This window comes from Miniopterus schreibersii (genome assembly GCF_964146895.1).
Source record: "Miniopterus schreibersii genome assembly, chromosome: X".
NCBI lineage: Eukaryota > Metazoa > Chordata > Mammalia > Chiroptera > Miniopteridae > Miniopterus > Miniopterus schreibersii.
Window position 1 is genome coordinate 45106129 of NC_138104.1, and position 23238 is coordinate 45129366.

The 23238-nt window shown below is 38.2% G+C and overlaps 1 protein-coding gene across 2 annotated transcripts in view; it reads left to right on the plus strand.

Moving 5' to 3' along the window:
* The window catches only part of RPS6KA6 (ribosomal protein S6 kinase A6), a 209590-nt gene that overhangs the window by 179822 nt on the left and 6530 nt on the right, over positions 1 to 23238 (plus strand). The window lies entirely within an intron of this gene.

A 23238-nucleotide genomic window follows, 5' to 3' on the forward strand; every position in this document is an offset into this window, starting at 1 on the left:
GCAGTGCACGCCAGGAAGGTGGGATCCAGTTATGGGATCACTCAGGCCTGCCACCTGCACACCAAGGCATCCAGTGGGAGGGGACCCAAAGTCAGCTCCACGCAGCTCCTTGCACAGCTGATCTTAGCAAAGCTGGGGCGGCTTCACACGGCGCCACTCAGGGCTGGTCACCGATCCCAGCCTCTCTGCACCGGGAGCCCCGGGCAGGAGGGCACCCTCAGGGCTGGTCACTGATCCCTGCCTCTGTACCAGGTGCTCAGGGCAGGAGGGCACCTTCAGGGATGGTCACCAATCCCAGCCTCTCAGCACCAGGAGCTCAGGGTGGGGAGGGCTCCTCCCCTCCCCCATGCCACGCCGATTCAGTGCTTTCTGGGGCTCAACACAATGCCCCACAGGGAAGCAGAGGGTCCCCGTGTGCGGCTGCTCAGAGCAGACCTCTGGTCCCTTATCACTTGGGTGCCACACACCTTGGGACAGCCTTCCCTATGGTCGGCACCCCAAGCATTAGATGCCGGTTGCAGTCTCCACTTGAAGCTTTGTTTCCTAGGAAGGCGCAGTCCCCTCCTTGCTGACTCACCGCTCCCCTGGGTTCCTCTGCCCTGTGCGTGGGGTGCTCCTTCCCCTCTCGTCTGCTCCGGTTGTGAGATCCCCACTTTTGGAGGCCATCCACACTCCTGAGCGGAGGGAGCTTTGCAGCATCCAAGCCTCTGAGCTTGGAGCCCCTCACAGGCTTCAGGGGGGACTCCCCCTTTCTACGCCCCTCCTCTCTTACCCGATTCCATGATGTCTCCTCAGTGCTCCCCACTCGCACTCCATCCACTCAGGTATGTTTCTCTGGTTTTCCCAAGCTGGCTACTTAAGATTTTAAGAGTAAATCGAGGCCGTGCCTGGGAGCGAGGACACTCTGCTTCTTCTCACAGTGCCACCATCTTCCCTCTTCTTGAGCATTTTTTTAAATGTCTCTCAGCCATCCATATGTCCTCTTTGGAGAAGGGTCTGTTCAGGTACTTTGCCCATTTTTTAATTGAATTATTTGTCTTCATGCTGTTGAGTTGTATAAGTTCTTTGTACACTTTAGAAATTGGCACCTTATCAGATACATCCTTGGCAAATATGTTTTCCAATACCGTGTTCCCTTTGTATTTTAAGGCAGATTTCTTTGCTGTACAGAAACTTTTTAGTTTGATGTAGCCCCATTTGTTTTGTTTTTCTTTTGTTTCTCTTTCTCTAGGAGATGTATCAGTGATAATTCTACTACCTGAGATGTTTGTGACTTTACTGCCTATGTTTTCTTCCAGGATTGTTATAGTTTTGTGACTTACATTTAAGTCTTTCATCCATTTTGAGTTTACTTTTGTGTATGGTGAAAGTTGGTGGTCTAGTTTCATTTTTTTTTTTTTTTGCATGTAGTTGTCCAATTTTCCCAGCACCACTTATTGAAGAGACTGTCTTTATTGTATGCTCTTGCATTCTTTGTCAAATGTTAACTGACCATAATGACGTGGGTCTATTTTGGGATCTTTGTTCTGTTTTATTGATCTATATGTTTGTTGTACCAATACCTGGCTGCTTTGATTACAATGGCTTTGCAGTATAGTTTTATATCCAGTATAGTGATCCCTCACACTCTATTCTTCTTTCTCAAGATGGCTGTGACTATGATAGCCTTGTTGGATAAAGCAGACTTGGTTGCAGGTTCTTGCATTTCATTACTTTGAGAACTTCATGCCAATTCCTTCTGACATGAAGTGTTTCTGTTGGGAAATCTGCTGTCAGCCTTATGGAGGTTCCCTTATAGGTCACTGCTTGTCTCTCTCTGACAGGCCTTAATATTGTCTCTTTTTCCTAAATATGTGCCACTTTAATTCTGATGTGTCTTGAACTGAATCTCTTTAGGTTTCCTCTTTTTGGTACACTCTGTGCTTCCTGAACTTATGTGGCTTTCTCTCTTACTAGCCTAGGGAAGTTTTGTATCATTATTTATGCCATGAAGTTCTCTATCCATTGTTCACTTTCCTCTCCCTCTTGTACTGCTATGATGTGAATGTTGTTTTACTTCATGTTGTTCCAAAGTTCCCTTAGGTTGTCCTCATGCTTTTTAATTTTTTTTTCTATTTGCTGCTCTGATTCAGTGTTTTCCAAGTAATTTCTTCTATACTCTTGATTCACTGAGCCTATTTTTAATTCCTTCCAGCATGTTTTTGATATCAGATATAATATTCTTCATTTCTGCCTGGTTCTTATTTATGATATCTAGCTCTTTTTTTATGTTTTCACTAAGTTCCTGGACCTTTCCATTAAGTGACTTGTCGTTCTCATTAATTTCTTTGAACATCCTTATAATCATTACTCTGAACTCTCTTTCTGATAACTTGCTTAACTCCATCTCATTGAGGTCTTTTTCTGGTGACTTTCCCTCTTCTTTATTTTGGGAGCTCTTTTTCGCCCCATTTTAGTTACTCTTAGTGTTTGTATCTGTATGTTAGATAAACTTGCTGTCTACAAGTCTTGTTGGGTGGGATTTTGTAATGTATATCCAGTGGGGCACAGAGGTGTATTTTCTATATACTTCTTAAGTATTTGCTCTAGTTGTGTACTTTTTGTGGGTGTCCCATTTGTGTATTCTTTGGGCTCTTCTTTTGTGATTTGTCCTAGATGGTTGCTTACCCATTCTTGGGAGGAATCTCCTCTCAGGTTGGCTGTCTGGCTCATCCAGAGTCACGTTCTGTGAGCTGTTGTACAGGTGCTGGTAAGGCAAAATAAAACACAACCAAACAGCCAAGAGACAATTAGCATCTTTCAAGATATCCTGACAATCACAATAAAAACATTCCAAGATAAAGTAGAATGGAGAGAGCGAAGTGAAAACACAAATGCAAAAGCAAAAAAAAAAAAAAAGGTTGAGAGAAAAGGATATTATTGCTAATAGTAAAGAAAATTTTTTAAAAATAATGAAATAAAATAAAAATAAAGAATATATAAGATACTGGAGATCAAAGGGTCAGAGAAAAGATTCTGAAAGTAGGGCAAGCAAAACATTAAGGGTAGAGAGTAGAAATAGTAAAATAGTTGAAAATAAAAAAGGAAAAATAAAATAGACAAAGAGAAACAAACAAAATGACAGGAAGACAGAGAATAAAAGGGGTAAAAAAGAAAAGAAAAAAAAATGTATGCCAATGGAACAAGAGGGGAGAGATATAAAGCAAGGGCAAGGAGGGGGTCCAATAAGAGATATGGGGGAAACAATAAAGAAAAGCAGTAAACTTATTGGTTTTAATGACAATATCCCAGCAATTAAGCAGAGAATATAAAGAATATCTTGATAAGAGAAAAAGACAAAACAAAGAAAATAAACAAGCAAAGCAGAACAAATTTTTTAAAAATCCATTTAAAAAATTAAAAAATATTACAAAACTTAAAAATATATATTTTTTCTTTTTTCTAAAAAAGTTAAAAAAAGTCAAGTGAGTTTTGTCTGGGCAGCTTATATTGTCTGAGGCTCACTGTTTTATATGCTGATTTCAGTTGTCCTGAGAGGTACTTGTGTATCAGCCAATATCTGGAGCTGTCTTGATTTGGCTCTGGTGTCCTTAGGTACTTGGCTGATCTGAGGCTCTCTGAGCACCACCTTCACTTGTCAGCTATTTTGCCTCCCCTTGTAGTTCCCTGGTTTTTCTCCAGAGACTTCTGAAGTGTGTTTAGTGTGCAGGCCCCTGATGTAGCTCGGGATATTGCTCCCCTACTTAGAGGTTTTGCTCTCAGGCACTCACTGTGTGGAAGTTAGTGTCTACTTCAAAGTCAACTGCTCAGCCTCTACCCTATCCTCCAATTCTAGTTCCCCATACAATGATCTGCTTCAGTTTCAGATTGAATTCAGTCTGTTGCCTTTTCTGTATGGGCAATTCCAGCAGCCTGGGCTCAGTGGGTTCGATTTAAAAAAAATCCCATTGAGCAGTTTGCCTGCCTATCCCCCAAAGGAGGTTTTAATCTTTTCTTCCAGTTCCCAACAATAATCCCTGAGTCTTATTCTCGTATTGTCATCTTGTGATCTGTTCTCCTTTCCCCCTCAAGACTGGGTCCTGTGGGGGATATCTGGGGGGCTTCAGTGAGCTGAATTAGCCCCTTTCCTGTTGGGGGTGATGCTCCTAACCTGCATGAGAGGTAGACATGCTCCAGCTCTCCTTTCGCAGATCTGGTTGGCTGATCTCACAGGGAGCTCTTTTCAAACTTTCCACTATGCAGGTACAAATTCCAGCTTTCACTGATCTGTCTCCCAATTCCAAGCCAGGAAGGTGGAAGCCCATTCTGCAATAAAATCTCATAAATTCACAAAGCTACAAACAGGCAGAGAACCTGCCCTATGAGGTCCTGGTGCCCTAGGTCTTGGAACCAAACAAAAAGGATCACAAAGTCAACCTAATGCAGGTCCCCTGCACAGCTGATCTCAGTAAAGCTGGGACAGCTCCTTGTGTGCTATCCCAGGTCTCCTCAGAGTATGTCAAAATTCTCCACTTCACTCCACCAGTAGCTCTGGCAGCTAGAGTCCTGATCTGCCCCACTTTCTTCTCTGGTTCCTCTCTGGTGGCCGGAGTCTCTCTCTGGCAGCTCTGGTCCCTCTCTGGTGGCAGGAGGGCTCTCTGCCCCTTTCCTCCACCACGCAGTTCAAATGCTGTCTGGGGTTCTACACAATGCCTTAAAGGAAAGCAGAGGGTCTGGTTAGGTGGCTGCACAGTACAGCCCTCTGCCCCCTTTATATTTGGAAGCCACACACTGTGAGACAGCCTTTCATAGAGTCAGCACCCAGGATGAAAGTCTCCTGTCCTGTCTGCTGCCATTACATACATTGTTTCACTGAGAGGGCATGGTCCCCTCCTTGCAAGGCACACTGTTCCCCTCCTTCACTCTTCCTGCCCTGCATGGGCTCTCCCCTTCTCCTCCACTCTGGGTTTGAAATCCCAGGTTTTAGATGTCAATCCACACTCCCTCAGGCCTCGCAGCTAGCACTGGTTTCAGAGGTGACTCCCCCTTTCTACGCACCCCCCCTTACCACACTATGATGTTTCTTCAGTACTCCTTATTCAAAATATGTCCACTCAGGTATATTGCTCTTGTTCTTCCAAGCTGGTTACCCAATAATTTAGTGTTAATTAGAGTCCATGGCTGGGATCAAGGGCACTTTGCTTCTTGTTAGAGTGCTGCCATCTTCCCTCATCTATCCAATTATCTATTAAAGAACACTTTATTTCCATATTTTAGTCACCACGATGATGATGCTATGAACATAAGAGTGCATATATATTTGAGAATAAATGTTTTTAATTTTGGGGGAGAAGATACCCTGATGAGAGATTTCTGGGTCACATGGCAGCTCTGTTCATTTTTTTAGGAACCTCCATCTTATTTCCATAGTGGCTGTGCCAATTTACATCCCCACCAGCAGTGAATGAAGGTTCCCTTTTCTCCACACCTTTCCAACACTTGGTGTTACTTGTATTGTTGTTAATAGCCATTCTAACAGGTCTGAGAGGGGTATCTCATTGTACCTTTGAGTTGCATTTCTTTAATAGCTAGTGAAGTTGAGCATCATTTCATATATCTGTTGGCCATTTTTATGTCCTCTAGGGAAAAGTGTGTATTCAGGCCCTCTGATCATTTGTTTGTTTGTTTGTTTTGTTAATCCGCACCTCAGGATATTTTTTCTATTGATTTTGAGAGTAAGTGGAGGGGAGGGTGGGAAAGAGAAAAAAACATAGATGTTAGACACATCGATTGGTTGTCTCCCACATGTGTCAAACCTGAAACAGATGTACGTGCGTTTAACTGGGAATCGAACCCATGACCCTTCAGAATGATGCCCAATGCTCTAACCACTAAGTCACAACAGCTAGAGCATTCTCTGCCCATTTTCTCCTATTTTAAATTTATCTTTATTTTTCAAAGTATTACATATATTCCCCCTTTTTCCCCATTGATACCCTCCACTCCACATATACCGCCCCCCAGGCCTTCACCATAGTATTGTCTGGGTCCATGGGTTATGCATACATGCATATAAGTTCCTTGATGAATATCCCCCCACCCACTCCACCACCGCCGCCTTCCTACTGAGATTCAATAGTCTGTTGCATGCTTCTGTGTCTCTGGATCTATTTTGTTCCTCAGTCTATTTTGTTTATTAGATTCCAGATATGAGTGAGATAATGTAAAACTGAATCAGGAAGAATCAGAAAACATGAATAGCCTAATAACAACTGATGTAATTGAAGCAGAAAGGAGAAACTTCCAGCAAACCAAAGCCCTGATCCAGACAACATAACACAGAAGCTTTCTAATTCTTTAAGTTGTAGGGCTAGATAGTTTAATAAACATTGTTCTTGCTTTTTGAGGAAGGCCTGTAGTACTATGAACTTTCCTCTTAAGACTGCTTTCATTGTGGCCCATAGATTTTGAGTTGTTGTGTGTTCATTTTCATTTCTTTCCAGGAAGTTTTTGATTTCTTTCTTGATCTTATTGGTAACCCATTCATTGTTTAATAACATGCTACTTAGCTTCCATGTGTTTGAATGTTTTTGAGTGTTTTTACTATAATTGATTTCTAATTTATTTCCCTTGTGATTTGAGATGCTTGATATGATTTCAATACTCTTGAACTTGTAAAGACATGTTTTAAATTTAAGGTTATTATTGATAGATACTTATCTATTGCCATTTTAATTCTTTTTGCCTCTCTTTCTCTCCTTATATGTAGTTCCATTTCTAATTACAGCAGTCCCTTTAACATTTCCTGCAATGCTGGTCTGGTGATGATAAACTCTTTTAGCCTTTTTTAGTCTGGGAAACTATCTTGAATGATATTCTTGCTGGATAGAGTAGTTTTGGTTTCAGATCCTTATTTTGCATTACCTTGAATACTTTATGCCATTCCCTTCTGGGTGTAGAGTTTCTGATGATAAGTCAGCTGACAGCCTTATGGAAGCTCCTTTGTAAGTAACAAATTGCTTTTCTCTATCTGCCTTTAAGATTCTCTTTTTGTCTTGAATTTTTGGCATTTTAAGTGTGATGTGCCTGTGAGTGGGCCTCTTTGGGTTCTTCTTGCTTGGAACTCTCTGTGTTTCCTGAGCTTGTGTGACTTTTTACTTGTCCAGTTTAGGGAAGTTTTCTGCCATTATGTCTTCAAACAAATTCTCTATCCCTTGCTTATTTTCCCCTGCGGGCATTCATATAATGTGAATATTGTTATTTTTCTCATTTGCCCACCACTCCATTCAATAGTCCTCCTGTTTTTTAATTGTTTTTTTCTTTTTGGATCTCTGATTGAGTGGTTTTTTTCTACCTTGTTTTCTAATTCACTGATCCAATCCTCAGCTTCCTCTAATCTGCTGTTTATTCCTTCCAATGTATTCCTTATTTCTGCTATGTCATTCTTAATTTCCATATCTTTTTTCATGCTGTTGAGCATCCTTAGAATCAGTATTCTGAACTCTATATCTGATAGATTGCTTATCTCTATTTCATTTAGCTCCTTTTCTGGAGACTTCTTTTATTCTTTCATTTGGTGTTTATTTTTTTGTCTCCCCATTTTGGCTACCTATTTGGGTTTGTTTCTATGTATTAGGTAGTTCTGCTAGAACTCTCAGTCTTTTTGGGGATCCCTGGTGCAATCCAATGTCAGACTCTGTTGTGACTGGCCCTGAGTACCCTTTTTGGAGCTATCAACAAATCACAGCTTGAGATCTCCTCTGCTGTGTCTGAATGTGGTTAAACAGGACCAAAATGCACACCAAAGTTCTGCTTTTTCAAGGCGCAGTTCTAGAAGCAGATCAGGTAAAGACTCAAAGCACTCTGAAGTCTGCCTCTGCTTGCAGGCTGATTAATCTGATTCTTTTAATGTGCCTCAGTCTGTAGAAACTCCAAAGGATGGGGTGGCTCATTGGTGTCAGTCTCTTAATGAGCCTCAGGCTATAGAAACAACTTAGGATAGGGCAAAAGTTTTTTCAGCAGGGTCAGACAATTGTTTCCCTCACCCAGGAAAAAGCAGCAAAATGTCTGCCTGAAAAGGATGTCCTCTGCAGTATGTGAGAGTTACTCATCAGAGGAATCCAGAGGGCTTCCCTTTGAGCTCTATCTCCAGAGCCCACAACTCCACATTCTCCTCACACAGCTCCAGTCCACTCCGACCTCCCTTTGCTAACACCCAAGTTGAGTAGCTACACACATAACTTTGTGTCTTGGCTCTTTAAGACAGTGCCTGCATTTCCAGCTGTCTCTTCCTTGCAGACAGAAATCCAGCTGCTTTTCACAGCCAAATGTTATGTGGGCACCTTTTTCAGTTCTGGTGCTCTTGGTAGGGAAGCCCAGCCTGGGGGTTAGACCCTAGAGTCCTCAGTGGGAATCTCCTACAGCTGTGATTTCCCTCCAGAACTTAAGCTGCTGCCTGTGGGAGCCAAGCCAACCCTTTTGTGCCTCTGCACTTCCTATCAGTCTCTATGTGGTCTCCACTTTTTCTCTTTGATTATGATGTTTCTCTCCAGCTTGTCTTCAATTGATTATTCAGGATGTTTTTTCTTTATTTTAGTTTTAATTCCAGTTTGGTCTCAGAAGAGGGTCAGTGTAGCTTCCACTCAATCTGCTGCCATCTTTAATCTCTTTCTCTGCCCATTTTCAATTGGATATTTTGTTTGATGTTGAGTTGCATGTGCTCTTTATGTTTTGGATATTAACTCTGTGTTAGAGCTGTTTTTTGTAAATATCATCTCTCGTTTTGTGAGTTTCCTTTTTTTTGGCAGTTCCTTTTATGGTGCAGAAACTTTTTAGTTTGATACAGTCTCATTCATTTACTTATTTATTATTATTTAAAAATAGTTTTTTTGTTAATTTCAGAGAGAGGAAGGGAGAGGGAGAGAGAGACAGAAACATCAATGATGAGACAGAGTCATTGGTTATCTGCATCCCCGGAGACCCCTACGGTGGGCATGTTCTCTGACTAGGAATCACACTATGCCCTCCTAGTGTATGGGTCAATGGTCCAACTCAGAGCCATACTGGCTGGGATCATTCATTTATCCTTTCCTTATTCCCCTTGCCTGTGGAGTTATCTCCCACCATATTCTCCCTCAGGGTTTCTCTCCTGAGACTGAGGCTACCAGAACCTACACAGGAGATGCCAGCCTTTCAAGGGAACAGAGACCATTTTCCACCAGCCTGCAAAGATTGAAAAGCTATAAAAATGCAAGAGAACTAAAAACTTCATGATTCTGCAAAACTTGCTGGTAAACAATTGAAGGTTTTTTTTCTTATCAGCCTACTAGAAATGTGCCACTCATACATACATTCCTGGACAGAGAAAGAATCTCTCATATACCATGAACAACCAAAGTAATGAAGAAGCTCAGAAAGAAAAGGAAGCATTTCCAGAAAGTAAACTTAAACACATGGAAATATTTGATTTAAATGACACAGGATTCAAGATTGCAGACCTGAAAAAACTCAAAGAGAGTCAAGAATACTCATACAGGCAGTTTATTGAACTCAGAAACAAAATCAACACAAAAAAGTGAATACTTTAACTTACCTTAAAAATGAATCAAATGGACATTCTGGAGATGAAGAACTCAATAAAAGACATCAAGAAAACTAGTGAGCATAAGAAATAGAGCTTACTAGATTGAGGAAAAAACTAGTAATATCGTATATAGAAATCTAGAAGTGATCCAGAGGAAAGAAGATAGAGATTTGACCATAAAAAAAACCAAAAAACTGGAAGAACTCTTTGAGAATTATCTGATTCCATCAGAAAGAGCAATATAAGAATAAGAGGCATACCAGAAGAAGAAAGGAAGGAGACGGGAACAGAGAGCCTATTCAACTACGAGAGTTCTCATAGTTGAGGAGAACTTCCCAAACCTATGGAAAGGTTCTGATTGCTTTTTAGATAGAACACCTAATTACCTCAACCCCAAAAGGCCTTTTCTAAACACATAGTACTAAAACTTGAAAAATATATGATAAAGAAAGAATTCTCAAGCAGCCAGGGAAAAGAAGAAAGTATCCTAAAATGGATAGCCCATTAGGTTATCAGTAGACTTCTCTTGTCTTTTTTCCCCCATCATTTTATTGATTTCAGAGAGAAAAAGGGAAAGAGAGATACATCAATGAGAGAGAGTCATTGATCTGCCTCCTGCATGCCCCTTAAAAGGGAAAGAGTCTGCAACCCGAGCATATGCCATTAGCAGTAATCGAACCGTGATATCCCGGATCATAGGTTGATGCTCAAACACTGAGCCATGGAGCTGGACTCCTCTTTCTTTTTGATAGTAGCCTTTCTGACAGGCGTGTAGTGATATCTCATTGTTTTTTCGAAATGCATTTTTCTGGTGATTAGTGATGTTTAGCATCTTTTCATGTACCTGTGGTCCATTTTTATGGCTTCTTTCAAAAAATGTTTTTTCAAGTCCTCTTCTCTTTTTAAAAATCAGATTATTTGTGTTTGTGGTCAGGTTATGAGTTTTTTGTGTATTTTGGGTATTAACCCAATATCAAATAAATTGTGTGCAATTATTTTCTCCCTTCCCATATGTTCCTTTTGATTTTGTTAATTGTTTCTTTGCTTAGCAGAAGATTTTAAGTTTCATGTAGTGCCAATAGCTTTTTTGTTTCTTTGTTTTTGCTTCTGTTGCTTTTGTTTTGGTATCATATCCAAAAATACCATTATCAAGACCAATGTTGAGGAGCTTTTTATGTAAGAGTTTTTTGTGTTTCTTTTTGAACGAACATGTACAAATTTATTGATTTTAGGGAATTTCATAGGGAAATACATGCATTACAACTCATTGGAGTATGTTTTTTTTTTTAATTTTTTGTATTTATTTTTGTTTAAAATATTACTTATGTTCCTTTTTCTCTGCATTGACCAATTCCACCCTGCCCCACCACTCTCCTTAATCCCTCACCACACCATTGTCTGTGTCCCTGGGTTGCAAAAATATGCAAATAAATTCTTTGTTTAATCTCTCCCCCTCCACTCACCCACCCACCTCCATCCCTCTGAGATTCAACAGTCTGATCCATACTGCAATGTCATTGAATCATTTCTGTCCATCAGTTGATTAAATTCTTTAGATTCTACGTATAAGTGAGATCATGTGATGTTTATCTTTCTCAGCCTGGCTTATTGTACTCATCATAATATTGTCCAGGCCCATCCATACAATGCCAAATGGTACAAGGTCCTAGTTCTTCATAGCTGCATAGTATTCCATGGTGTAAATGTCCCACACTTTTTTTATCCACTCATCTACTGATGGGAACTTGGGCTGTTTCCAGATCTTAGCTAATGCAAATTGCACTGCTATGAACATAGGGGTGCATATATTCTTTCTGATTAGTATTTCAGGATTCTTAGGATATATTCCGAGAAGTAGGATCACTGGGTCAAAAGGCAGTTCCGTTTTTAATTTTTTGAGGAACCCTCATACTGTTTTCCATAGTGGCTGCATCAGTCTGCATTCCCACCAGTAGTGTACCAGGGTGCCTCGTTCTCCACATCCTCACCAACACATGTTATTTGTTAATTTGTTCATGGTAGCCATTCTTACAGGTGCAAACTGATACCTCATTGTGGTTTTAATTTGCATTTCTCTGATGATTAGTGACATTGAGCATTGCTTCATATGTCTCTTGGCCATCTGTATGTCCTCTCTGGAGAAGTTTCTATTCGGATCCTTTGCTCATTTTTTAAGTGGATTGTTTGTCTTCCCCTTGGTGAGTTGTATGGGTTCTTTGTACCCTTTGGAAATTAGCACCTTATCAGATACATACTTAGCAAATATGGTTTCCCAAACCATGGTGTTTCTTTGTATTTTGAAGCTGTTTTCTTCTGCTGTGCAGAAACTTTTTAGTTTGATGTAGTCCCATATGTTTATTTTTTCTTTTTTCTCTCTTGTGCTTGGAAATGTATCAGTGAAAATTCCACTACTTGAGATGTCTGTGACTTTACTGCTTATGTTTACTTCCAGGAATTTTATGGTTTCATGACTTACATTTAAGTCTTTTATCCATTTTAAGTTTATTTTTGTTTATGGTGAAAGTTGGTGGTCTAGTTTCATTTTTTTGCATATATCTGTCCAATTTTCCCAGCACCATTTAATGAAGAGACTCTTTACTCCATTGTATGCTCTTGCCTTCTTTATCCGATATTAACTTACCATAATGTCTTGGCTCTATTTCTGGGTTCCTCATTTGGTTCCATTGGTCTATATGTCTGGTGTTGTACCAATACCAGGCTGTTTTTATTAGCATAGTTTTGTAGTACAGTTTGATATCGAGTAAAGTAATCCCTCCCATTTTCTTCTTCTTTCTCAAAATGGCTACAGCTTTTCAGAGTCTTTTTTGGTTCCATATATATTTATGGAGTATTTGTTCTAGCTCTGTGAAATACGCTGTTAGTATGTTAATAAAAATTGCATTGAATCTATAAATTGCTTTGGGTAGTATGGACATCTTAATGATACTTATTCTTCCAATCCATGAACATGGTATATTCTTCCAGTTATTTATATCTTCCTCTATTTCTTTTTGCAGTGACCTGTAGTTTTCTGAGTATAGGTCTTTTACATCCTTGGTTAAGGTTTCTAGGTATCTTATTTTTTTAGTTGCAGTAGTAAATGGTATTAACTTTTTTATTTTCTCTGAGAGTTTATTGTTGGTGTATAAGAATGCCATTGATTTCCAAGTGTTAATTTTCTATCCAGATACCTTGCCAAATTTATTAATCAAATCTAGTAGTACTTTGATGGAGTCTTTAGGGTTTTCTAGTACAATATCATGTCATCTGCAAATGACGACAGATTTACTTCCTCCTTTCCAATTTGTTAACCTTTTATGTTTTCTTCCTGTCTGATGGCTGTAGCAAGGACTTCCAAAACTATGTTGAATAAGAGTGGTGATAGTGGACATCCCTGTCTTGTTTCTGTTTTTAAAGGAAACGTTTTTAGTTTTTGACCATTGAGTATGACGTTGGCTATAGGTTTGTCATATATGTCCTTTATTATGTTGAGGTATGATCTCTCTTTTCCCACCTTGCTGAGGGTATTTATTAGAACTGGGTGCTGGATTTTGTCTAATGCTTTTTATGCATCTATTGATATGATCATATGACTTTTGTTCTTTATTTTGTTTATGTGATGTGTCACATTTATTGATTTGCTGATGTTGTACCAGACTTGCATCCCCAGGATAAACCCCACTTGGTCATGATGTATGATCTTTTTAATGTATTGCTGGATCTGGTTTGCTAGCATTTTGTTGAGTATTTTAACACCTATGTTCATCAGGGATATTGGCCTGTAATTTTCTTTTCGTGTACCTATGAATGTTTTCTGCCTCTTCCTGATTCAGCTTTGGAAGATCGTATGCTTCTAGGAATTTGTCCATTCTACCCATGTTGCCCAGTTTTTTTGGCATGTAGATGCTCATTGTATTTTCTTACAATCCTTTGTATTTCTGTTGGTTCAGTTGTTATACCGCCTCTATCATTTCTGAGTTCATTTATTTGGGTCCTGTTTGATTCTTGATGAGTCTGACTAAAGGTGCATCAATTTTATTTTGTCTTTTCAAAGAACCAGCTTTTGGTTTCATTGATCTTTTTATTGTTTTTTAATCTCTGTGTCATTAATATCTGCTCTGATCTTTATTATTTCATTCCTTCTACTTCCTTGGGGCTTTTCTTGCTGTTCTTGTTCCAGTTCTTTTAGTTTTACTGTTAGATGATTTATTAGAGCTTTTTCTTGTTTCTTGAGGTTTGCCTGCACTGCTATGAACTTTCCTCTCAGGAATACTTTCACTATGTCCCATAGATTTTGGTCTGTTTTCTGTTCATTTTCTTTTTTTTCCAAGGAGTGTTTGATTTCTTCCGTGATCTCATTGGTAACCCATTCATTGTTTAATAACATGCTATTTAGCCTCCATGTGTTTGAATATTTTTGTGCTCCTATATTGGGTGCATATATATTTATAATTATTATTTCCTCCTGTTTAATTGACTCATTTAGTTTTATGTAGTGACCATCTTTGTCTCTTGTTATGGTTTTAATTTTGAAGTCAATTTTGTCAGAAATAACTATTGGTACTCCAGTTTGGTTTTTTTTGTTTGTTTGTTTCCATTTGCATGTGATATTTTATTCCATCTCTTCACTTTTAGCCTGTGTGAATCTTTTGCTCTTAGGTGGGTCTCTTCTAGACAGCATATATTTGGGTCCTGTTTTCTTATCCATTCCTTTACTCTGTGTCTTTTGATTGGACCATTTATTCCATTTACATTTAATGTTACTATTGATATCTACTTATTTAATGACATTTTTCCCTTTTATGCTGATATACCTTTCTCTCATTATGTCTTCTTTTTCTTAGAGCAATTCTTTTAGCATTTCTTGCAATAGTTGTTTTGTGGTACTGACCTTCAACCTTTTTTTGTCTGGGAAGCTCTTTATTTCAGCTTCACTTTTAAATAATAGCCTTTCTGGATAAAGCAGTCTTGGGTGCATGTCCTTGCTTTTCATTACTTTGAGAACTTCATGCCACTCCCTTCTGGCCTAAAGAGTTTCTGTTGAGAGAGCTGATGTCAGCCCCGTGAGGGTTCCCTTGTTTTCACTGCTTCTCTCTTTCTTGCAGCCCTTAATATTCTCTCTTTGTCCTTGACATTTACCATTTTACATATGATGTGTCTTTTAGTGGGTCTCTTTGTCTTTCCTGTTTGGAACCCTTTGTGCTTCCTGAACCCGTGTGTCTTTCTCCCTCACCAGTGTAGGGAAGTTTTCTGCCATTATTTCCTACACCATGTTTTCTATCCCTTGCTGTCTTTCTTCCCCCTCTGTAACCCCTATGATTCAAATATTATTTCATTTTGTGTTGTCACAAAGATCCTTTAGACTGTCTTCATGCTTTTTAACTATTGTGTTTTTTTTCTGTTCTGATTGAGTGGGTTTGTCTACCTTATCTTCTAAGTCACTTATTCTATTCTCTTCTTCATTGAGCCTACTTTTAATTCCTTCCAGCATATTCTTGATATCAGATATAGTATTCTTTATTTCTGCCTGATTCTTATTTATGATATTTATCACTTTTTGCATCTTTCAATTAAATTCCTCGACCTTACCATGAATTGTCTTGTTGTTTTATTTAATTTCCTTGAGCATCTTTATAACCATTACTCGGAACTCTATTTCTGATATCTTCCTTAACTCCATTTCATCAAAATCTTTTTCTGGTGATTTTTCCTTTTCTTTAGTTTGTGGTTGCCTCCCCATTTTGGTGGCTCTTAGTGTTTGTATCTATATATTAGGTATATTTGCTGTCTCCCAGTCCTGTGGGGTGAGATTTTGTATTGTGTGTCCAATGGAGCCCAGAGGTGTGTTTTTCTTATACTTATGAGCTTCTTACTCTAAGCATGTCCCTTTTGTGGGTGTCTCTTCTGTGAGTCCTTTAGGCTCCCCTGTCGTGATTGGGTCTAGATTGTGGTTGACCCATTCTTGAGAGGACTCTCCTCTCAGGTTGGCTAACTGTGTGTCTCAGTACCAAGAACATCATGTGAATTGTTGTTTTGGTGCTGGCAAGGCAGAGCAATCAGTATACAACTGAATTGCTAGGAAGCAAGGGGTATCTTACAAAATATCTTGACAGTCACAGTGAAAACAACCCAAGTGAAAGTAGAATGGGAATTGAAGTGAGAACACAAATACTAAAGTAAAAAAAAAAGGAAAGAAAAATATATAGAGAGAAAAGTATATTATTGCTAACAGTAATGAAAATTTTAAAAATAATAATAAACTAAAATAAAATGTAAAATATAGAGGAGCTACTGTGAGATAAAAGGGCAGACAAAATATTCTGAAAGAAAGGCTTGCAAAAAATTAAAGGTAGAGCCATAGGAATAAGATAATAGTTGAAAATGAAAAAAAATAAAATACAATGAAGAGACAAAGAGAAACTAACAATCATACAAAAAGAAAGATATAAGGGAGAAAAATAAAAGAAAGGAGAAAAAAAAGTTGTGCTAATGGATCAAGAAGAGAGAGGAAGATAAAGCAAGGGCAGGGAGGGAGTCTAATAAGAGATATGGTGGAAACTATGGAGAAAATTAGTAAACTTATTGGTTATAATGATAATGTCTCTGCAGTTAAGCAGAGAATATCAATTAAGTATGGACAGTACAACAAAAGATAAAACAAAGCAAATCAAACAAGATTTTTTTAAAATTAGTTAAAAATTTAAAAAAATTTAAATATTAAAAATCCTATAAATAATTTTTTTTTTCTTTCTCTTTTTCCTAAGGAAAAAAAGTCAATCAGGTGATTTTCATTTGGGCTCACGGTTTTGTATGCTGATTCTGAGTCTCCTGAAAGGTACTTGTGTATCAGCCAATGTCAGGAGCTGTCTAGGTTTGGTTCTGGTGTCCTTAGGGTGTTGGCTGATCTGAGGCTCTCTGTGGACCACCTACACTTGTCAGCTATTTTGCCTCCCCCTTGTGGTTCCCTGTTCTTACTCCAGAGTCTTCTGAAGAGTCTTTAGGATGCAGGATGGCTAGTGTAGCTTGGGATATCACTCCCCTTATTAGAGGTTTTGCTGTCAGGCACTCACTGTGAGGAAGTTAGTTTCTGCTTCACAACCAGCTTCACAGCCTACCCTGTCCTCCAATTCTAGTTCCCCATGCACTGGCCTGCTGCAGTTTCAGATTGACTTCAATCTGTTGCCTTTTTTGTGTGGGCAGTTCCAGCAGCCTGGGCTCAGTGGGTTCCATTTCAAAAAATTCCAGTGAGCACTTTGCCTGACCAGACACCAGCAAGGGTTTTAAATTTTTCCTCCAATTCCCAAACAATAGTCCCTTAGTCTTATTCTTGTAATTCCTCCTGTGAGCTGTTCTCCCTTCCCTCTCAGGACTGTGCCCTACGAGGATATCTGGGGCTTCAGTGAGCTGAACCAGCCCCTTTCTCCTTGGGGGAGGTGTTCCTAGCTTACAATAGAGGTAGGCTTGCTCTGCTCCTCCTTTTCCAGATCTGGTTTGCTGGTCGCATGTGGCCCTTAAATTTCAAACTCTCCACAATATAGACATAAATCCCAGCTTTCGCTGGCTTATCTGCCCAATGCAAACCAGGAAGATGGAAGCTGGTTTAGCAATCAAAAACTCAAAAATGCACAAAGCAACACACAAGCAGAGAACCCACCCTCCAGGGTCCTGCTGCCCTTGCTCTTAGTCACCTAGCAGGAGGGGTGACAAAGTCAGCCTCACGAAGCTTCACTGCATGGCAGATCTCATTAAAGCTGGTGCAGCTCCTTGCGTGCTATCCCAGTACCCCTCAGGGTGGGTCAAAAATCCCAGAATCACCCCACTGGGAGTTCATGAGACTGGAGAAGAAATCTTCCACACAGGTACCTCTTATCCCTCTCTGCAGTTGAGAGAGCTCTCTTTCCCTTCCCTTCCTTACCCCACACAGATCAAATGCTTTCTGGGGTTCTACTCAGTGCCTTACAGGAAGGCAGAGAGTCCCTGTATGTGGCTGCTCAGTGCAGCCCTCTGGACCCTTTCTATTCAGGAGACAGACACTGGGACTGCCTTTCCTGTGATCAGTACCCTGTGTGTAAGAGGCTTGTTGCGTCTGCCATTAGAAGCTTTGTTTCTCTAGGAAGATGTGGTTTCCTCCTATCAGGCACACTGTTCCCCTGGGTCCATCTGCCCTCTGCATGGGGTACTTCTTCCTTTCTTCTCCATTTGGGGTTTGAGATCCAAGGTTTTGGATGCCAGTCGACACTCCCAAGGGGGGGGGGAGCTTTTCAGCCTCTAAGCCTCTGGGCTTGGAGCCCAGCACAGGCTTCAGGGAGGACTTCCCCTTTCTACACCTGCCCTTTGTTACCAGACTCTATGATGTTTCTTCAGTGCTCCCTACTCAAAATATGTCCACTCAGGTATATTTCTCTAGTTTTGCCAAACTGGTTACACAGTATTTTGGTAAATGAAGTCTGTGGCTGGGAGGAAGGGCTCTCTGCTTTTTCTCACAGTGCTGCCATCTTTTCCTCTCTCTATGTAGGAGTTTTATGGCTTCAGGTCTTACATTAAAGTTTTTAATCCATTTCAAATTAATTATTGTGTGTGGTGTAAGATAGTGGTTCAATTTGACTTTACATGTGAATATCCAGTTTTCATAGCACCATTTATTAAAGAGGCTATCCTTATCCCATTAAGTATTAGACCCCTTATCAATTACTTGACCATAGATTAGTGGGTTTATATTTGGGCTCTCAGTTCTGTTTTGGGTTTTTTTGGTATTGTTTGTTTGTTTGTTTATCTTTTTATGCCAGCACCACTCTGTTTTTATTATTATGCTTTTAATATAGTTTGAAGTCAAGAAGTGTGATGACTTTACTTTGTTCTTTTTGAAAGAATTACTTTTGCTACTTGGGGTCTTTTGTGATTCCATACAAATTTTAGGATTTTTAAAAAATTTCTGTGAATAATGCCTTTAGAATTTTGATAGCAGTTGCATTGAATCTGTAGATGGTTTTGGGTATTATGGACATTTTAATAATATTAATTTTTCCAACTTATGAACACAATAGCTTTCCATTTATTTCTGTCAACTTAATTTTTTTATTAATATTTGATTATTTTCAGTGTGTAAAAATATTCACCTCTTTGGTTAACTTATTCCTAAGTGTTTATTGATTTTGGTGCTGTTATAAATGGTATTGTTTTCTTTATTTCTTTTTCAGATAGCTGATTGTTAGTTCACTGAAATACAACTGATTTTTTAATGTTGCTTTAGTATCCTGCAATAACTGTATTTCTTTATTTTTACAGTTTTTTGGTGAAGTCTTTAATACTATCTATATATAATATCATGCCATGTGTACACAGATGATTTTACTTTTTCCTTTCTGATTTGGAGGTGTTTTATTTCTTTTCTTTTCTTTTTTTTTTTTTTTTGTCTAATTGCTCTGGGTATGAGTTCCCATATTGTTTTGAATAAGAATGGTGAGAGTGGGCTCCTTTGTTTTGTTCCAATCCTAGGGAAAATTGTCTAATCTTTCAACAGAGTATGATATTTGTTGTGGGCATGTCATATATGGTCTTTATTATGTTAATGTATGTTTTTTCTATAACTAAAAGAACCAAGAAAAAAAGCTTAATATTAACAGACAAAAGGTGTTAATAAAAATCAAACCAGAAATAATGAAATAGAGAACAGAGTTGTTGAGAGTTTATCATGAGAGGGTGTTGTATTTTGTCAAATGCTTTTTCTGCATTTATTGAGAGGATCATATGATTTTTGCTCTTCATTTTATTAGTGTGGTGTATCACATTTAGTGATTTGTTTATGTTGAACCATTCTTGCTTCCCAGGATAAGTTCTACTCGATCATGCTGTATGATCTTTTTAATGTATTGTTGAATTCAGTATGCTAGTATTTTGTTCAAAATGTTTACATCTGTATTCATCAGTGATATTGACCTATATTTTCTTTTCTTCTGGTGTCCTTATCTAGCTTTGATAAGAAATGAATGCTGGTCTCATAAAATGAGTTGGGGAGTGTTCACTCCTGTTCTGTGTTTTGAAATAGTTTTAGAAATATTGGCATTAATTTTTCTTTAAATATTTGGTAGAATATACCAGTGAAACCATTTTGTCTGGGGTTTTCTTTGTTGTGATGCATTTTATTACTGTCAGTCTCTATACACCTTGTTCCACTTTTCACCCTTTCTATTTCTTCATGATTGAGCTTTGATAGAGTGTATGTATCTAGGAATTTATCCATTTCTTTTGGTTATCCAATTTTTTGCATATAATTTTTTGTAGTAGTTTCTTATGATCCTTTGTATCCCTATGCTATTATTTGTAATGCTTCCTGTTTTATTTTTATTTATTTGAGTCTTCTCTTTTTTTCGTAGTCCAACTAAATGTTTGTCAATACTGTTCATTTTTTCAAAAGCCAGCTCTTAGTTTTGTTGATATTTACTATTGTTTCTCTGGTCTCTATTTTATTACTCTTGTTTGATGTTTATTATCACCTATCATGTGCTAATTTGGGGCTTTTTTTTCTAGGACTATGAGATAAAGGGTATGTTGTTTTTTGTTTTGAAATTATTTTCCTTAATTTAGTCATCAGTTGCTTTAAACTTCCCCCTTACACCTCCTTTTGATGTATCTAATAAATTCTAGTATATTGTGTTTCCACTTATGTTTATTTTTGTATTTCCCTTTTGGTTTCCTTTTGACCCACTAGTTTTTCATAAATTGTATTGTCTTCGCATGTGAATCTTTTCTGATAAGAAATCTGTTGTTATCCTTGTCTTTTTAAAACATTTATCATTGTCACAAGTATTCCAGATGTCCCGTTTTCCCCCATTGATCCCCTCTACCCTGCATTCACCTGCCCACCAGACCTTCCCCATACAATTCTCTGTGTCCATGGGTTACGCATATATGCATATAAGTTCTGTGATTAATCTCCCTGCCCCAATCCCCAACCCCTGCCTTACCTCTGAGATTTGTCAGTATGTTCCATGCTTCTGTGTCTCTGGATCTATTTTGTTCATCAGTTTATCTTGTTCATTATATTCCACATATGAGTGAGATCGTGTAATGCTTGTCTTTCTCTGACTGTTTTACTTCACTTAACATAAAGCTCTCCAGGTCCATCCATGCTATCCCAAAGGATAAGAGATCTACATATTTTACAGCTGCATAGTATTCTGTAGTGTAAATGTACCACAGCTTTTTTATCCATTCACCTATTGATAGGCATTTGAGCTGTTTCTAGATCTCATCTATTGTAAACAGTACTTCTATGAACATAGGGGTTCATAAATTCTTTCTGATTGGTGTTTTGGGTTTCTTAGAATATATCCTTAGAAGTGGAATCACTGGGTCCAATAGCAGTTCCGTATTTAATTTTTTAAGGAAACTCCATATTGTTTTTAATAGTGGCTGCACCAGCTTGCTTTCCCACCAGCAGAATACTAGGGTTCCCTTTTCTTCACACCCTCGCCAGCACTTGTGATTTGTTGATTTGTTGGTGGTAGCCGTTCTGATAGGTGTGAGGTGATATATCATTGTTATTTTAATTTGCATCTCTCTGATGATTAATAACTTTGAGCATTTTTTCATGCATCTTGGCCACCTGTATGTCCACTTTGGAGAAGTGTTTATTTAGACCCTTTACCCATTTTTTAATTGGATTGTTTGTCTTTTGTTAAGTTGTATGAGTTCCTTATATATTTTGGATATTAAACCCTTATCAGATGTATCATTGGCAAATATGTTCTCCCATACAGTGGATTCCCTTTTCATTTTGTTGATGGTTTCTTTTGCTGTGCAGAAGCTTTTTATTTTGATGCAGTTCAATTTGTTTATTTTCTCCTTTGTTTCCCTTGCACTAAGAGATGTATCAGCAAACATAATACAACAGGCCATGACTGATATTTTGCTGCCTACATTTTTTTCTAGGATTTTTATTGTTCCATGCCTTACATTTAAATCTATTATCCATTTTGAATTTATTCTTGTGCATGGTGTAAGTTGGTGGTCTAGTTTCATATTTTTGCATGTACCTGTCCAGTTTTCCCACCACCATTTATTGAAGAGACTGTTTTTAATCCATTGTATGTTCTTGCCTTTTTTTATCAAATATTAATTGAGCATAATGGCTTTGGTCGATTTCTGGGTTCTCTGTTCTGTTGCACTGATCTATATGCCTGTTCTTGTGCTAGTACCAGGCTGTTTTGATTATAGTGGCTTTACACTTGAGATCTTGTATTGTGATACCTCCAACTTTGTTCTTCTTTCTCAAGATTGCTGTGGCTATTTGGGATCTTTTTGGTTCCATATAAATTTTTGGAGTATTTGTTCTGGATCCGTGAAATACAATCTTGGTAATTTAATAGTTATTGCATTGAATCTATAGATTACTTTGGGTACTATGGACATTTTAGTGATGTAATTCTACCAATCCATAAACGCAGTATATTCTTCCTCTATCACTTTTTGCAATGTCCTGTAGTTTTCCAGGTACAGGTCTTTCACCTCTTTGGTTAAGTTTATGCCAAAGTATATCTATTTTTTTTTTTTTACTGCAATGGTAAATGGGATTTTTTTTTTTTTTTAGTTTCTCTTTTTAAGAGTTCATTATTGGTGTATAAAAATGCCATTGATTTCTGGGTGTTATTTTGTGTCTTCCTACATTGCTGAATTCATTTAATAAACCTAGAAGTTTATTGGTGGAGTTTTTTGTTTTGTTTTTTCTATGAACAATATCATGTCATTGGCAAATAATGACAGTTTTACTTCCTCCTTTCCAGTTTGGATGCTTTTTATGTTTTCTTCTTGTTTGATTGCTGTGGCTAAGACTTCCAGTACTATGTTAAATAAGAGTGGTGAAACCAGACACTCCTGTCTTGTTCTTATTCTTAGAGGAAATGCTTTTGGTTTTCGCCCATTGTGTATGATGTTGGCCATAGGTTTGTCATATATGGCCATTATTATGTTGAGGTATAATCCCTCTATTTCCAACTTCCTGAGAATTTTCATAAAAAAATGGGTTTTGGATTTTGTTGAATGCTTTTTCTGCATCTATTGATATGATTGTGCAATTTTTGTGCTTCAATTTGTTTATGCAATGTATCACATTTATTGATTTGTGAATATAGTACTGGTCTTTCATCCCTGGAATAAACCCCACTTTGTCATGGTGCATGATCTTTTTAAAATATTGCTGGATCAATTTTGCTAATATTTTGTTGAGGATTTTAGTATCTGTGTTCATCAAGGATATTAGCCTATAATTCTTTCTTTTAAATGTGTCTTTATCTAGTTTTGGAATTAGGCTAATGCTGGCCTCATAAAAACAGCTTGGAATTGTTCTTTCCTCTTAGTTTTTTTGGAATAATTAGAGGAGGAGAGTTGTTGTTTCTTCTTTGGATGCTTGGTAAAACTTCCTTGTGAAGCCATCTGGACCACAGCTTTTGTTTGCTGGGAGTTTTATTTTTTATTATTACTCCTTCAATTCCATCAACTGTTATTGGCCCAACCAGGTTCTCTGATTCTTCCTGAATCAACTGTGGAAGGTTGCATTTTCCTAGGATTTTGTCCATTTCATCCACGTTTTCCAGCTTGTTGGCATGTAGTTGTTCATAGTATTTTCTTACAGTCCTTTGTATTTCTGTGGTGTCATTTGTTACTTCACCTCTTTCATT